Here is a 16,324-nt window from a genome sequence, read left to right as displayed (position 1 = left end):
GAATACGAAATTGATTCCTTTTGTGGCGTGAAATGTAATTTTGAATGAAAAATTTTAAAAGAAAAGATCATAATTTGAAGAAAATAGTAGGCGCGGGAAAATCGTAGGCCCGGGCCTGACTATTTCAGGGAAAATCGTAGGCCCGGGCCTGACTTCTTTGTCATTCTGGCATATTTTTAACTGTTGAGACGGGAGCTTTAATATTCAAAGACGTAATTGAATTTTTGTCCGGCAAAAATTTTGTCCGGCAATATAGCCTTTTGGTCTCGACTCTACTAACTAGTTTACAATCTCAACCTTCTATATCAGTATCTTCTGTATTAACTTTGGTAACTCTGTGTTTCAAGTTTGTATAATTAACATTATTTTTGTTTTATGTTAGTTTATTTTGTAAACAACAGTTTGGCATAGTGATGTGCAAAATGCAACAATGATTAACGGAACATTTCATTATTGGTTAATCATAATATTATATGATCTATTTCATCTAGCTGTCACTTTAAACGCGGAAGAACACTGTTACAGAAAAAGTTATGAAGAAAAACAAACCGCTAAAATTCCACTCGATGGCCTCTTGGGCAGATGGTACGAAATGAAACGATCCAACTTTCTCAAGGAGAATCTCCTCAGCTGCGTCGAGTTTGACTTTTCCCATTTTAAAACTCCAAAATGTAAGTTAGTATCCAGGTTTAGGCCTCTACTTATAAAAAGTTCTTGTGAGGGGGACATTTATAGACCAAAATTACACAGCCGAGCTTAGTACTTAAAGTCGAGGAAAAGTCGTTCCATGGGCATTTTGGGTAACGCAAAGGCAAAGGCATTTTGGTCGAGCATGGTCTTTTTATGAGACCAGAAATAGGATTTTGATAGTCTGGCCCAAGAAAATTCATCGGTCGAGCTTCGTCTTTTCGTTGGCCGAGAAAAAGTATTTTCATAGGCCTGCTTTCTTGCAAATTCCGGTTTTTTTGTTTTCTACATTCTAAAGCAGCAAGGCTAACCACCATTTCACCAGAGCAGTCAAAATTAAAATAAAGTTGGTAAACTGCCAAAAGATTATCGCTCATAAGGTAGTTTCATCTATGCTCCATCATGTTTCTCAATTCTGAGGAACCCAACTACTCAATCAAAAATCCAAAAATTGTTTTGTTTTCTAGAAGGGAAAACAACTGAAGAGTGCCAAACTTTCGTATTGGCTGATGAGAATAAGACTATTACTAATAAACTGCACAAATTAATTAAATCAAGCAATGATGCAATGTACTCATGATAAAGGATATATTGTCACATTATTTGATTTATTGAAATTGGATAAACTAAGAAACTAGGTAGCTTAAAAAACAACGCCTAGTTATGATTGAGTAGCTCAATTCATCAGAATTGCGAAAAGGTGATGGAGCTTAAATGAAACTATCTTGTAGGCAATAAGGAAAATAGATTTTCACGTAAATTTTTGTAACAAAATACAGACTCAAGATTTGAAAACAGCAATTTTAGCAGTTCAATATTTTGAGTCCAGCAAAACTCGAGCATTACCATTTGAGTCGAGCAAAAGTTGGTTAAATTTGCATGGCAGATTAGTTGGGTCGAGCACGGATTTTTCATACCAGTTTTTGGCGAAGCATGGTCTTTTCATAAATCGAGATCTAAACCTCGGTAAAAAAAAAGCGATCCGATTATCAAAAGTGGTAGTCTAGTTGATATCTGTTTGTAATGCTACTTGGTTTTCTCCGATTAATTTGTGGACAATTTTGCTTGTTCTGCTTTACAAAACGACTTAAAGTTCCCGTGCATCTATGAAATGAAATTCGCTTTCAAGCATTCGATTCGAAAGCTTTTCGTTGTCAGTAAGCGAACCACCGAACCTAAAAAAAGATTCAACCTAATAGGAAAAATCTAAAACTGTGAATTTCAACAAGATCTTGCAATCGATCTTTATTGTATCTGAATAACAATACCTAGCAAAACAATTTTCAAAAGATTATGGCAGAATTATAATGTTTGAAAAGAATTGGCAGGAATTCATATCTGCGCAGCGACGATTTCGCGGTGAGCGATTATTTGTGACATGCAAGTTTGACCTCTACATATTGGTTCAGCTTTGTTTTACAGTTTGTACCAAGTCTTTGAGGGGTACATTTTTAAGTAGATCTCCTCAGTTAAAATCGAGATTCTCTTCACATATAAAATAAAAGAAAAACCTTAGAGAAATCTCTAGAATCGGCAAGACGATTGTCCTTAAGATACTCCGAAGCGCTATAAGAGGTTTTAGAAATAAGATTAAATTCCGTCGAGTAAATTTATGGGTATGGTCGAGCTTATATCAGCATCGATATGCATTTTCTCAATCACATCACATCAATGGGAAGTCCAAAACGTTTGAACTGATTCATCAATTTACATCAATAAATCGCGAGGCAGCACTTAATAAAAATTATTCACCCTGAAACATTAAATTGGATGGAAAAGAAATAAAGCGAAAACAATAAAATCTGGAAAGAAATGATATAAGAAAATTAATACTTGTTCCATCTGTGTCTAATTAAAATTCACAGTAAACATCTGACTAGTAGTGACAAAGATTCATCAATCGGTGCTTAATCTGCGTCAGCATACATGGTATCTTGATGATAGGTCCATCAAAGTCACTGAATAACAACTCGTTGAATCTTCGAACTGGTTATACGACTCATCACCAGAACATGGACCTTTTCTCCCGTCCAAAAAGTGATCTCTGGCTACCAGAAGAGTTAAAGACAGCTGACAAAAGAAAACATTGAAGCCCTGTCGCAGGATTAGAGGCGCTAGGAGCAGCCAGTTGGAATTCAGAATGTGTTGCCAGAATTCTCACGAAATGGATAGACAGAATTTTCGTTGTCTTGGATAAACTTGGCTACTTCGACGACCTACAAGGTTCCTTAGAAATCCTATGTCTTTGTCCAGGGACACCGAAAATGTTGCATTCGATTCCTCGTAGAACTCAGTCGAAACTGCTCTAAAACTTTAATGCAATTTGATGACAAGCAGTAGGAAGTTATGTAAAACGTTCTGTGCACAACTCATAGAGAGGACTCGTGGCTCCAGACGACCCTGATTATAAGTTTATCAGGTTTCAACTTTGACAGTGTCTGGACCAGTTTAAAATTGCTTTTGTTGGCTCCCTAAGGTCGCCTGACGAGCTCGTGTCGTGTATCAGTGGTCAGAGCCTCAAAGTATTAAAAAGTTTCGAGAGTAAATATAAAAAAAATTCGTTAGATTGCCAGCTTTCTCTCAGAAGTAAACTTATGAATCCTTGACAATAAAAAGAAGTTTGAAGTACTAACTGAACAGCAGACCTCAACGAGAGAAAAGGCGGGACTCTAATTGTTGTCTCCTTGTTATACGGCAGCGTGCTTATCAGCACCACCAATACCCGTTGCTGGTCTTCATTTGACTGCAATTGAATTTCTAGAAAGCGCAAAGGAAAACACCGATTAGGTTTACTTGCTTAAAACAAGTTGAGGAATTAATCATGAAGTAAAATTCGGATACTAAACGTTCTTGGTGACCACGCTGTTTCACGTTAGGGGTGTGTTAATAAAAAGCCAGGCATGATGGTTTTTGCGATAGAGATGTATCAAGTTGCTCAGCATCTTCTTTGGCCCCCGTAATAGAATAGACGGATTTTTTTCCGGACAGGAAATCAAGGCCATGCGACATCTATGTTCCATCTTGGCAAAGTACATTGCCGGCAGCCTTTGATGTCATATGATTTCCGTAAGGGCTATCGGAGGAAATGCTTTCAAGTTGCTTTCTAGAGCCCAATGACTTTCTGGTTTGTGCTCATAGAAGCTCATCTAAAACCTAAAGAGAATGGTGTTTTTTTGTTCAAAGCTAGTCAAAAATGAAACAAAAAAGCAATCAGTAGTTCATTACTTTGTCGTCCTACCCTTTGAGCGGGGAGAGTGAAATTTACTACAAAATCATGCTGGTCAAGAGGATTATAATATAACATTGGATACCCGATTATGTGGGTTGTACCTTCAAGATTGGACAATGTGAGAAATTGACCTGTTTATTATTTGCACTGATGAGAGTTTTAAGATTATCTAATTATTCATAAAAAGATGTCTAACCAAGGAGTTAATTTAATTTTGTATTTTATTAAAGTTAAACTGAAGTTGCATGCTTCCCAAGCCGAGGTAGTTGCAGACTTTCAGACATCCCGAAAAACCTAAAATATGATTCAAATCAGGGAGAGCGCTTTTTTGAATCACAGGCCCACTGTTACCATTTACAAAGACCTTTGATACAATGATCTTCAATGTAATACGAGCCAGATGAGGAAAACAATGATAGTTAACCACGTGCTGAAACCAAGTGTTCATAATTTCAAATGATATTATCAAATTCACTTTGTCTTTTCGAGCTTGAGATTCTTGAGCATAAAGCGTTATACAACAATTCTGAGCAAGTGATTCAATTAATGTTGCACCGCAACATTTGATCCGCCGACAAATAGGATAAGAATAAAATATTCAAAGCATTAGGCTCCAAAAGCATCAACTCTCTCAAAAAATGTAGCACAAAATTAAGAAGGGGAAATTTTAAGGGGAAGTTAAAAGCTGACCCACCACTAGATAACACATCCCCGCTCTTCTTATACAAGTTAATTAACTTGCATGACAATGTTGTTTAACCTAATTCTGAGACCCGGTGAAGTTATCTAGTTGGAGAACTATATCACAAGTGTTACAAAAACTTTTAAAACTTCGGGGAAAACAATATCTCTCTCTCTCTCTCTCTCTCTCTCTCTCTCTGTGTGTGTTCTCTCGGAGAACTCCCGAAGTCTTCAGTTTAAGTTTGCTCCCCCGAAGTAATAACACTAAATTTGCGCGTGAAAGTTGGCCGCATTTTGAAGGGGATTAAGTGAACCCTGATCTGAAATTTGTTTTGCGTTCTTTTGATGTGTTTTTAGTTTTCAGCACAGCAAATTCCACGAAAAAGACAAACGAAATAGATACCGACAAGGACCAACAACAAAGACAAGAAAAAGACACCCTTGAAGTCAAGATCAAGTCAAATGTCCAATCTTGAAATGCAGAAACAGTTTCGGGGATCACACCGCAGCGTTGCTACAAGGTTTAAGAATGAGGTTGAAAACAACATCATGTGAAAAAAATCAAAACACCATTTCAGAAGCAGACATCAACAGGCTAGATCAGGTAGCGACACATCTCACACGAAAGCAAAATTTTCTGGTGACTTTGAACCAAGAACTTCAACAGAACGTAACGGAGGTTGAAGCTCTGGACAATGACATTCTGGAGTCCGAGGAAGTTGATGACAAGTTGACACAGAACCTTGATGCAATCAAACCTCTCACGAAATGATCTGAGGGACCTTCAATAGCACTGGATACGTCAACACCTTCTACTTCAAAGCTCTCAGATACTATGAGGAACTCAGCCACCATCAAAATACCAAATTTTAATCTGCCAGTGTTTTCTGGTATTTATATGGAAAGGACTTCGTTCTTTGATTTGTTCAAAGGAGCAGTAATTGGCAACAGTTCTCTTCAAGGAACTCAGAAGTTTCAGAATCTGAAAGTATCTGTAAAAGGTGATGCTGCTTGCCTCGATACCAGTTACCGATCACAACTTCAACATTGCTATGAATACTCTGATAAACAGATAAGAGAACAAAAGGATCATCATTCGCACACATACGCGTTCAATTGTTCCGTATCGGTCACTGACAACGGATAATGCAAGAGACTTAGGAAACTTAATTGAGGCAATGGACGAACATCGACTTGTCTTGCAGAATTTGGTTGAACCAGTCAACAGTCAAGACATGTTTTTTGTCTACCTGATCTGTGAAAAGCTGCCTACAGAGACCAGAAAACAAGGGGAGCTATCTTTAAAGGGCAAGGAACCTCAGAAGTATGCAGAGCTCAAACTTTTCTTAGAGGAACGCGCGAAGCACTCGAGGCAACAGCGTCCAATGGGATTGGAGCGAAAAAAACTCAAGTGAACGGCAATCCATGACATTTGCCCATGCATTTGATGACTTTCGAGCAACACGCACAAAATTTTCAAATGCGGAAAGTTCACGAAACTTCCAATAAGGGTACGTGCACAGCTGTTAAATGTTGGAAAACTCTGTTTCAATTGTCTGCGACCGGACCGGGACACAGATTAGAAGATGGCAATGCATCGAAATGCAAGCAGTATGGTAGAAAGCATTATACTCTTCTTCATCGTGAAAACAATCGCAAAAAACACCAATCAGCAGACAACTAGCGGAACAGATGCGAATGACAATTAGAAGAACAACGCTACACCAACAACCTCAATTGCGAAAACGCAGGATGAAAAAAGGTTAATAGGAGCTATGACTCAACGAACTTCAGAAGAAATTTTTCTTGAAACTGCAATTGTTTCCGTTAATGTTCATGGCGACACAATTTTACTTAGAGCACTTCTTGACTCAGCTTCAATAAACAACTTTATAACCGAAGCATCAGTACAACGCTTATAATTGAAGGAAAAAAGCAGCAAAGTAGTTTTTGGACTAGGTGGGACAGTTCAAGACAACAAAGTTTGCGTAGACCTTCTTGTCTCATCAAGGAACAGATTGTCAACTGTCAATATCAGTGCGTCAATATTACTGCGAGACAAAAATGACTAATAATCTGCCACCACGGTTCATTGACACCAGCCAATGCGAAACAGTATAGGAGTTGGAGCTTGCTGACCCAGACTTCAACAAGCCGTCATCAATTGACCTCTTGTTCGGAGCATCTCATTACGAGGACATAATGATTGGCAACAATCGACTAAAAGAGCCTAGCTGTGGAATAACTTATAGGCTATCAATGTTCGGTTGGGTCGTTATTGAAAGGTAACAGACAAAAAAAACCCATACAAACGATCTGCAGACTTTCATGGTTTCCTCAGTGCCCGAAAATTTGCAGCTTGGACAACCGAAGAAAAACGCTGCAATGATCACTTTAAGGAAACAAATAGAAGAAGCGCTGAAGGTTGCTTCATAGTGTAATATCCCTTCAAAAAGGAGACAAAAGCATTGGGAGATTCTCTTTAACAAGCCAAAAAACGACTCCGCAGTCTTCTATTTAGGTTGGAAAGACAACCCAACTTTTATAGAAGATACACAGAGTTCATTGGAGAGTTCTTTCATCTCGGAAACACGGAGAAAGTTCCAACATCAGAACTTACCATGCCTGTCGAAAACTGCTACTATCTTTGTCATCATTGTGTGTTCAATGAGCCAAGTACCACAACCAAGTTGAGGGTCGGTTTCGACGGATACTCAAAGACGACAACAGGAGTATCTCTTAACAACAGACTCTTGGTGGGACCAAAAATTCAGAAAGACCTATTAAGCATTATTGTTCAATTTCAACTACATGAAGTAGCACTTTCTGCTGACATTGCAAAAACGTACAGACAAGTGGAATTGGACAAATAAGACAAAGATTACCACCAATAATTGTGGAAAAGTCCAATTTCAAACATGATTGAAATTTATTGTATGACGAGTGTTAAATACGGCATTTATTCTTCTTGTTTCCATTCACTTCGACCCCTACAAGTTCTTGCCCTAGAAACCACAAACACTAAACTTCCTTTGTCAATAACAACTGATATGTATGTGGATGACCTACTCACAGGATACGCAATTTCAAAAACCACTGAGAAGGTTCAGGACGCCAGTAATACGCTTCTTGCTTCAGCAGGTGTTGATATACGGAAATGCGTACCTAGTGACTCAAGATTTGTATCAAGACTAGCTGTCACTTTCAGAGAAACGGAAGACAAGAAGATAATTGAAAGCAAAGACTATGCCATTAAGAGGCTTGGGATAAGGTGGAATCTAAATCCTGATCAATTTGGAATCTCAGTAAAACTTTACAAGGGAACTCCATTTACTAAACAGCAAATCCTCTCGGAAGTTTTACGTTTATTTGATCCGCTCGGATGGCTATCACCAACGACTATTCAACACATCTTTTGGTCAACACTTGTGGATGGACAAGCTTAGCTGGGATCAATCTTTATCAGACCCAACTCTATTGCAGTACCTCTGACACTCGAGCACAACTGAAAGATCTAGAAAAAAAGTCTTCAACGGAAAGTTCTCAAGCCAGCCAAGAAATCAGATTTGCAGTTGCGCGTCTTTTGCGAAGTTTCAATTACAACATATGCTGCTGTCGTTTTCATCAGACAGGAGAAAGACGACTTCATTAAAACAAAAATGCTTACAGCAAAGACAAGAGCTGCTCCAATCAAATCAGTTTGCGTGCCAAGGTTGGAACTTTGTGCTAACCTGCTAGGAGCTATGCTTGTTGAGGCTGCGACGAATGCTTTTAGCGACAAACGATTTCCGACTGCAAAGGTTCTTGTGTGGCCAGATTCTACGGTTACATTTACCTGGCTACAAGATTCTCCGAGGAAATGGAAAATATTTGTCGCCAACCGGGTAGCAAAAACACAACAAAGTATTCCGGTAGTTGGAAATATGTTCGAAAAGAAGATAATCCAGCGAATTGGGCTTCAAGAGGAATAGCAGCAGCTGATTTTTTGCACCATATGCTCCGCTGGAATGGATTAGAGTGGTTGCGGCAACCTGAAAATTCTTGGCCTTCACTTGACATCTCGTCACCTACAGGAGAAGAGACGGAAAAAGAAGTAAAGGTGTAATATGAAAACGTGACAATAATTTCATCAAAAGAAGATAGCGCAATTTTATTAATGATAAATTGGCAATCGTCAATACATAAAGTTACAAGGTTATTTACCTATGTCCAAGGGTTTATCAGCAGGATCAACAGAAGAATTCAATTGTCGAAAGTGAAACAGCGGACAACAAAATTGTCAAAGCCCATAAAGGCCAGCTCTTCAACGCCAAACGAAAGTACTGATAGTAATGAATCTACGTCTCAAGCAATGATCCGAACTTTTAACTTAGTCTCCTTACAGGGGAAAGATTTATACGAAGGACGACTTCAACTCTACAACCTTATACAGTGAAACTTTCATTTTGAATACAAGCTCATCAGGAGTCCGCCCACTGAAGATGCAAGCAACAGCAGCAGATGCGACACAACAAGACCTCCAGCAGCGTAAGGAACACCAATCTACTTGACCAGAGGAGGTTGGCGGTATAGGTAGGGCCTGGGCCTATTTGCTTACATCGACACCAGGATTGGCAAGGGCACAGGGACCTCTTTAGCTACCAATGCTCCTCAACGTTCAGGTAGCGCCGGAGGCGCGGGTCGTTTTGTTAGCGCTAGGGGCGCAGATAAATATACGAGCTCTTTTGCTACTAGTTTCTTACGTTTAAGTAGGGCCAGGGTTCAGGTAGTCTTGTCAACGCCGGGGGGCAGTTGAAAATGCGAGCTCAGTTTCTAATACCAATTTCTTAGGTATAGGTAGAGCCGGGGGCCCCGGTTGTCTTGTCAGCATCAGAGGCGTAGATGGTGTCGGGGTCTCGAACAATGATGTCAACCTTGGTATAAGTTGGGCCGGGGGCCGTGAGGATCAACTGTACACCGTGTCTGCCGGGATTACAGACAATTTCAGCAAAACAGTACATCAATTCATTAAAGATGAAACCAGAGAGAGAAAATGATGTTAACGCCTGTGGAGCAGTCACTAAAGAGAGAAAAAAAGACAAAATTTTCCTGGAAGCAGCAATCTCTACAGCCTCTCACCTTTTTTTGATGAAGAAAGTGAGGTGACTTGAGTTGCAGTTCGCCTAGCAATTTCTCCTTACACAATCGACCAAAAAATTCCAGTTGTCATTCCAAGGAAATCGCCAATAACTGCTATGTTTATTCACGAAGCACACGAGAAAAATTTTCATGAAGAACCTCAATTGACGTTATACACGCTTCGACGAATTATTTGGATACTTGGAGGGTTTTTTGTACTAAAAGGTGTCTTATACAGATGCAAACAAGGTATCCGTTTTTATTCCAAATTGTTACAGCCTCAGATGGGATGTCTACCTCGAGAACAATTAGTGCCGTCATTGGCGTTCATTCATTGCGGACTCGACTATTGTGGACCGTCTACACCAAAAATGGAATTCGAACGCTTTTGAAAACATACGATGTAATTTTCCTTTGCTTCAGTACGAAGGCAGTTCACATAGAGCCAGTTATGTCTCTGACCAAGGACGATTGTCTTGCAGCCATTAAAAGATTTGTATCTCGTCGAGGTATTCCTGATGAAATATACCGCGACAATTCAACAACTTTCATCTGGACCAAGGGAGAGTTGGAGTTTCGACAAGCCTTAGCTACTCAGGAGTTTGAAGATTTGATATCAGCTTTCGGCAAGGAGAACAATATTATTTGGCTTTTTATTCCAACAAGAACACCAAAATTTGGAAGGCTATGGGAGGCCGCTGTCAAATCGTTGAAACATCACCTGTACCGCAACATTGGAGGAACAAAACTGGTTTATGTTGACTTCACAACATTGTTGACACAAATTGAGGCAATCTTAATTTCAAGGCCTATTACGTCCGTTTCAAATGATGCCAATGATGCCCTAGCACTTACAACAGGACACTGTTTGATATGACGGCCGATTACAGCATTGCCTGAACCAAAAACAACAGGAAATGAAACAATTTCATTGACACGGCAGAAGAAGAGGATGGACAATCTTATCAGAGACTTTTGGAAGAAGTGGTTAACAGAATATTTGTCAAATTTACAACAACGGAAAAAATCGCAAACGGGAGAACCAGATATTGACAACAATGCTTTTGTAATAATCAGGGAAGAGAACACACCACCCACTCTGTGGCTAATGGGAAGAATAACAAAGGTCTTTTTTAGGAAAGATAAAATAGTTCGAGTTTTTTAACTGAAGACTTCATCTGGACTATTTATACGACCAGTCAACAAGCTTGTCTTCTTAATGAAAGACGATATTGACATGCCGTCATTAAGATCTGACAAGGAAGATGACACAGATGAAGAATGAACAACAAAGGATACAGACGAGGATTGACAGCAAGAAAAATGTAAATTACAACTGTACAAAACGGGCAAACAAGAACTGATTGATTTAAAGAAGGTATCAATAGACTTTTTATGTGTTGCTGAGAAACAATATTTAACGCAACTGATAACTTATAGAAAATGCCAGTTTCATTGATACATTGATAATGTTGAACCAGTTCAAGGAGGCCGGTATGTTACGATTTACAATGACCTTTGATACAATGACCTTCAATGCAATCCGAGCAAGATGGGGAAAACAATTATAATTAACCACGTGCTGTAACCAAATGTTCATAATTTCAAACGATATTATCAAAGTCACTTGGTCTTTTCGAGCTTGAGATTCTCAAGCATAAAGCGTTATAAAGCATTTCTAAGCAAGTGATTCAATTATTGTTGCACCGCAACACCCACAGATGATAAACTGTAATTAGATTACGACATTTCACGATGCCTCGCGAGCCTTGTCTGAGGAACTTGATATGGTTATATAAACCAAAAATAGTATTACGTCCGAACATGCAATGTATAGCATTAGTGTGTTCTTAATCTGATTGGCCACATCGACTTTCACATTAAATTTCATTTTTGATCTACTCTTTCAATTTTTGCCTTTATATCAAGTGTCTTTTAATCTAGTGTCCTAACACCGTAAGATATGGTGCGGAAAAATTAAAAGAAAGAGAGGTTTTGTTTTAGAGTTTTTTTTAATTCCCTTTTTGAAAAAAAAGTTTTAAATTATTCAGCTTTGAACAAATAAGCTGTTTCAGTAATGAAGACTCAAGTTTTCATCACGGGAGGTCACTTTATGCTTGGATCATACATTCAGTTTGCAACGATTCAGTTTGAAAGCGAGGATAACGTCACAGATTTTCGAATGTCTTTCGATGAAAATCGATTACACATTTCACAATATTTTTCCATGCGCATACTGGACTACAAAAAGGACGAATATATGTTATTGTACTCTTGTACCAAAAGAAATAGATTCATTATGGAAGTGAACGAAAAGCACGCGTGGGTGTTGTCTCGAACTCCGACTTTGGACGGGAAAATAATCCGCCAGTTAGAAAAACGACTGAAGAAACTGACAACAATTTCAAGATTTGTGATGTTTGGAACCAGAAATAAAATGTGTAGAAGCAGATCTAAGGGTTTGAAGAATGAAAAGAAGAACGGAAAAGAAAAACGAAGCAGAACTTTTCATGGGTAATCTGCGACTTTTTTCCTCTAATTAAAGGAGTCCGCAAATGTTCACTTTTTAATATTTCAACAACCAGGTCAATTTTCCCACTGTTATGCATATTCCCAGTAAAAATTGGTTGTTGTTTATTTTTGTAACAAATACCTTTGATTTTGTTATTTATTTTTGTGATCTCTGCTTGAACTAATTAATCATATTTGTTGAAATGCCAATTTATGAAGTGCTTTGCATGAGTCAATAGTTAGCACTTTTGTTAACTCATAGCGTTCTGTTGTTCAAGTTATAACTATTTTAGTTTAGTTTTGTTTCGTTCACTTTTTCATGCTGATTAGTTGATTACACCAGTGCATGTGCAGAATAATATTACACTTCGATCATAACAATCTATTGCGTTTTGAAAATAGATGAAAAACAGAAAAAATGGAAATATTGACTTGATCATATGTATCGGGTTATCAATTTTTTGTTGTAATAAAAGACAACGAAATGACAATCGGTCAAGTTTGCGGTGAAAAGATCGTTAATTTATCAATAAAGGGTAAAAAAATGCGCAAACAATATTTTATTTCCTGTTTTCCCTCTTTTCTGGACAATTTGCCTTTTCAAATGATTTTCTCATCGTGATTTCATCATTCTTTACTAGGTAGCTGAACCCAATTGGATGAATAATTGGAAAAATTTGGAGCTCCACATTGGATGAATAATTGGAAAAATTTGAATGAAAATTTCTACAAAATATGCCTCGTGACTTATTGAGTGAGAATTATTTTAATTTGGTGCTCTAGCTCGCCGTTTAACGTGCTTTCTATTAGCTGCAATATTGTGGTCCACCTAATAACACTATGCTATATGGAGCCAAATTAGAACTGTGCTTAGTCTTTAACTGTGTCCTGTGCATGAAAAGTTTTTCACAATAGTCGTAAAATTTCGTACTTAAGTTATATAACTAAGTAGAATTTAACCAAGTATGTGGGTTCGGCCCAATGCCCCAACACAAGTGATGAGAAACACACGTTGAGATTTCTATAGTTCCCAATTTTGTTACATTGAATGTAGAAAAAATATTTAATTTGCCAAGATGTCTTAAAAGCATGCGTGCACACTCAGAAGGAGAACTATTTTTAATAATTGACAACTTTTTAATTTTTTATATAAGCTCTTTTCGAATAGACTTTTATCTTCATTTTTCGCAACAATCTTGCAGCTTCGATTGAAAATTTTTAGGTTAAAACTCATGGTACTTTGTTTATGGTACACGGTTTTTATTAGATTATATAAATTCATTATTTGTTTCTAAATTTTTAAACAAAAATTACTTAAGAAACGTTGAACATCTTATAATTGTTGAAATGTTTAACCACTAAGGTATATATAGTTAACCTTTGTGGCTTCTTCACTGTTTTCATAATCCCTACTTTACATGTTTTCATAATCCCTACTTTACATGCGACATGACTAAAATTTTTTCGGATCAGACCATCCCAGACCAAACTAATCTCTTACACCAAGAAGGTCAATGAAATGATTGTTACCATTGTAAACGATTGTAAATACCTTTGTAAATACCAAGATGTAAACGAAAAAATGAACAGAATTCACTGAGATACAGAGGTGCCAAGCTATTTAATCTTTTAATGGTAAACATTGTTCTACCACCCAATTTCGATCAACTCTCTTGTTTCTCGTATGTCAAATTGGTGCATAAAATTACGGATAACTTCTTTTTTACCAAATATTCAGTTAACAAAAAATGTTTTCTCTCAATCAATTTCCCATGTTCACATTTGGAATTTTTTTAATAATGGGAAAAAACCATCAAATAACGCTTGAACGTGCAGTGGCCGGGGTTTCCTAAAGGGGTTAAAAACTTGGTCAGAAGTTAAAAATTCTGATGAGATTTTTGACTTTTAACTTATGATTCTTTGCAATTTTTTTTGTATCATTTTGTTCTGCGTTTTTACATCTCTTGACAGGGCAATGTCCAGTGATCTTGTTGGATCCGTTAAATGCCCTCTCTGAGTGTTTTGCAATTTTCTTTGTAGCCCAATGACACTTTCTGATGCTATGTAATATTATAGCTTTGATGTTCGTTTCCACTCAGAGGAATTAACTCTCTCTCAGTTAAGTGCCGTAGAAAATTTATCTTCCATTTGAAATGCGATCCAAATAATTTCTGAAGAGACACACTTGCATTTTACGATCAGGCCAATGTTTAATTCAATTTACTTTTATCACCTGCTACTGCGGTGTTTTTTGATGATCTTGCTCTTTGAGGTTCATCATAGTACGTAACTTCGAGCAAAAAAATAGCAGGTGTGCAATCGAGCGAGTATGATCAAAACTCAGTTCGGTATGGGAACTCAAACTGGGCGGTATGAGGCAATAAATAACATTTTTTGCTTTTTGCTTTAATCAAATGCATAGATCAACTTAGTAATTTTGATTGCTATGGTTAAACAATAGATTACACCCAAAGATTTTCTTAAACCTTTTTTTATGCAATCAAGTTGTTTATTAACTCAATCAATACAGTCAATGAGATTATCAACACTTGACTCAAAAACTGAGCTCTACAATTGAGTTAAAAAATTTTAACCTTCTCTAGTGGAACTTTTTCTGACTGCGATCAGCCGTTTTGAAGAGATTACTCCCTCAGATTTTATTTCACAATTTTATACTTTAATACTCGAGTTCTTTTTAATAAAGAACTTAATTTATTGAATAATGATTCAGGAAAAAATGCAATGAAATTAGTTTAATTACTTAAATCCCAATTCACAGACTTTCGAATATGAAAATTTTGTAACAGATACGATTTGTATATTACTTAAATCCCAATTCACAGACTTTCGAATATGAAAATTTTGTAACAGATACGATTCGTATATGTGGAAATCTGCTAATTGTCTTCTTAATCCGCGATTAGAATTAGGAGTGACTTAGGAGTTCTTTAACAAATCATCAATTGTGTTTTCTTTCATCTTGGTCTGACCTGCACGTTTCCAGTTTTGTGTAAGTCAGATACTCTGATGATTGACAAACAGTGATAGTGTGATTAGAAGTGAAGCTGAGCGTGCCCAATAGTTGCAAAACAATATTGTCATTTTTTTTACTTTACTGAATTTTCTGAATGAGAGGCAACACTGATGACTTTTTCAGATTGGATAAAATTTTCAGACTGGATAAAAGGTTTTCCTGTCAACGTAGCCTGCTTTTTATTGTTTCATGTTTTCCCCCCAATTTTTAAGCACTCACTCCAAAAAATTTTTAGAAATTTGGACAGGAAACCAAAAAAATCTAAACGTTTATTATAAAAGACAGCAAGCAGTTAAAAAAACATTAACGCATTTACAATATCAAAAAAATATAAATAAACAGAAATAGAATTGATTTTTTCTCATCGTTGAAACATTTCTGTTTCAGCACTTTTTCGAGGCTTCGCATGAACATAGTAACACCCAACAGTGCCTTGAAGAACTATATGATGGTGCCATTAATTCATGAAATGTGTTGAGACTATGTTTATAGTTTTTTGAAGGTGCTGTTTTGCGAGTTTGTGGAAGTGTTGAGTTTATGCCAGAAAGGTAATAAAATTTCGCGTTTTTTAAAATCAAGATATATAACAATTGCAGTTGATGCACACTGACTTTGTAAAAATATAGATTTCCGGCTGTTTGAACGAATTATGTGGAAATTGTGTTTTTTTTTGTTTTAAAAATGGTTTGAGTAGTGTTGAGTTAGGTTTAAGGGAATGTGCTTGTCGTGGTCTTGAGCACAATGTACGAACATGTTGATAAAATTGTCATGGTCCTTATGTAAATTAAAATTTACACCAGATACTGTTAAACTGATATGGTCTACTAAAGACTTAAGACTTCAGTTTCATACAAGTTTTTCACATTTCGTTTTTAGAGTTTTTGTTCCACTGTTTTGCACCTAATCTATAGTTTTCTCAGCTCGAACACATTGCATTGATTCTGGCAGAAAAATGGTTATCTTGTAAGATAACCATTCGAAATCGACTGTGGTACTACTAGAAGGATTGGAGAGTCGTTTTGTGATAACCAGTTATAATAGTAAGGCAGACTTCGTTGCACAAA

General features: G+C 37.1%; 1 long non-coding RNA gene across 1 annotated transcript; it reads left to right on the top strand.

The window, feature by feature from the left end:
* The first annotated feature begins 388 nt into the window (after positions 1 to 388).
* LOC142337196 (uncharacterized) lies at positions 389 to 12,538 on the top strand. Its single transcript, XR_012758935.1, has 2 exons — positions 389 to 671; positions 11,791 to 12,538. It is a non-coding gene; the product is annotated as an uncharacterized LOC142337196 (long non-coding RNA).
* The last annotated feature ends 3,786 nt before the right edge of the window (positions 12,539 to 16,324 follow it).

This window comes from Convolutriloba macropyga, chromosome 3, assembly GCF_964194025.1.
Source record: "Convolutriloba macropyga chromosome 3, txConMacr16.3, whole genome shotgun sequence".
Classification (NCBI taxonomy): Eukaryota; Metazoa; Xenacoelomorpha; order Acoela; family Convolutidae; genus Convolutriloba; species Convolutriloba macropyga.
This window is presented reverse-complemented; position numbering and strand designations above follow the sequence as displayed.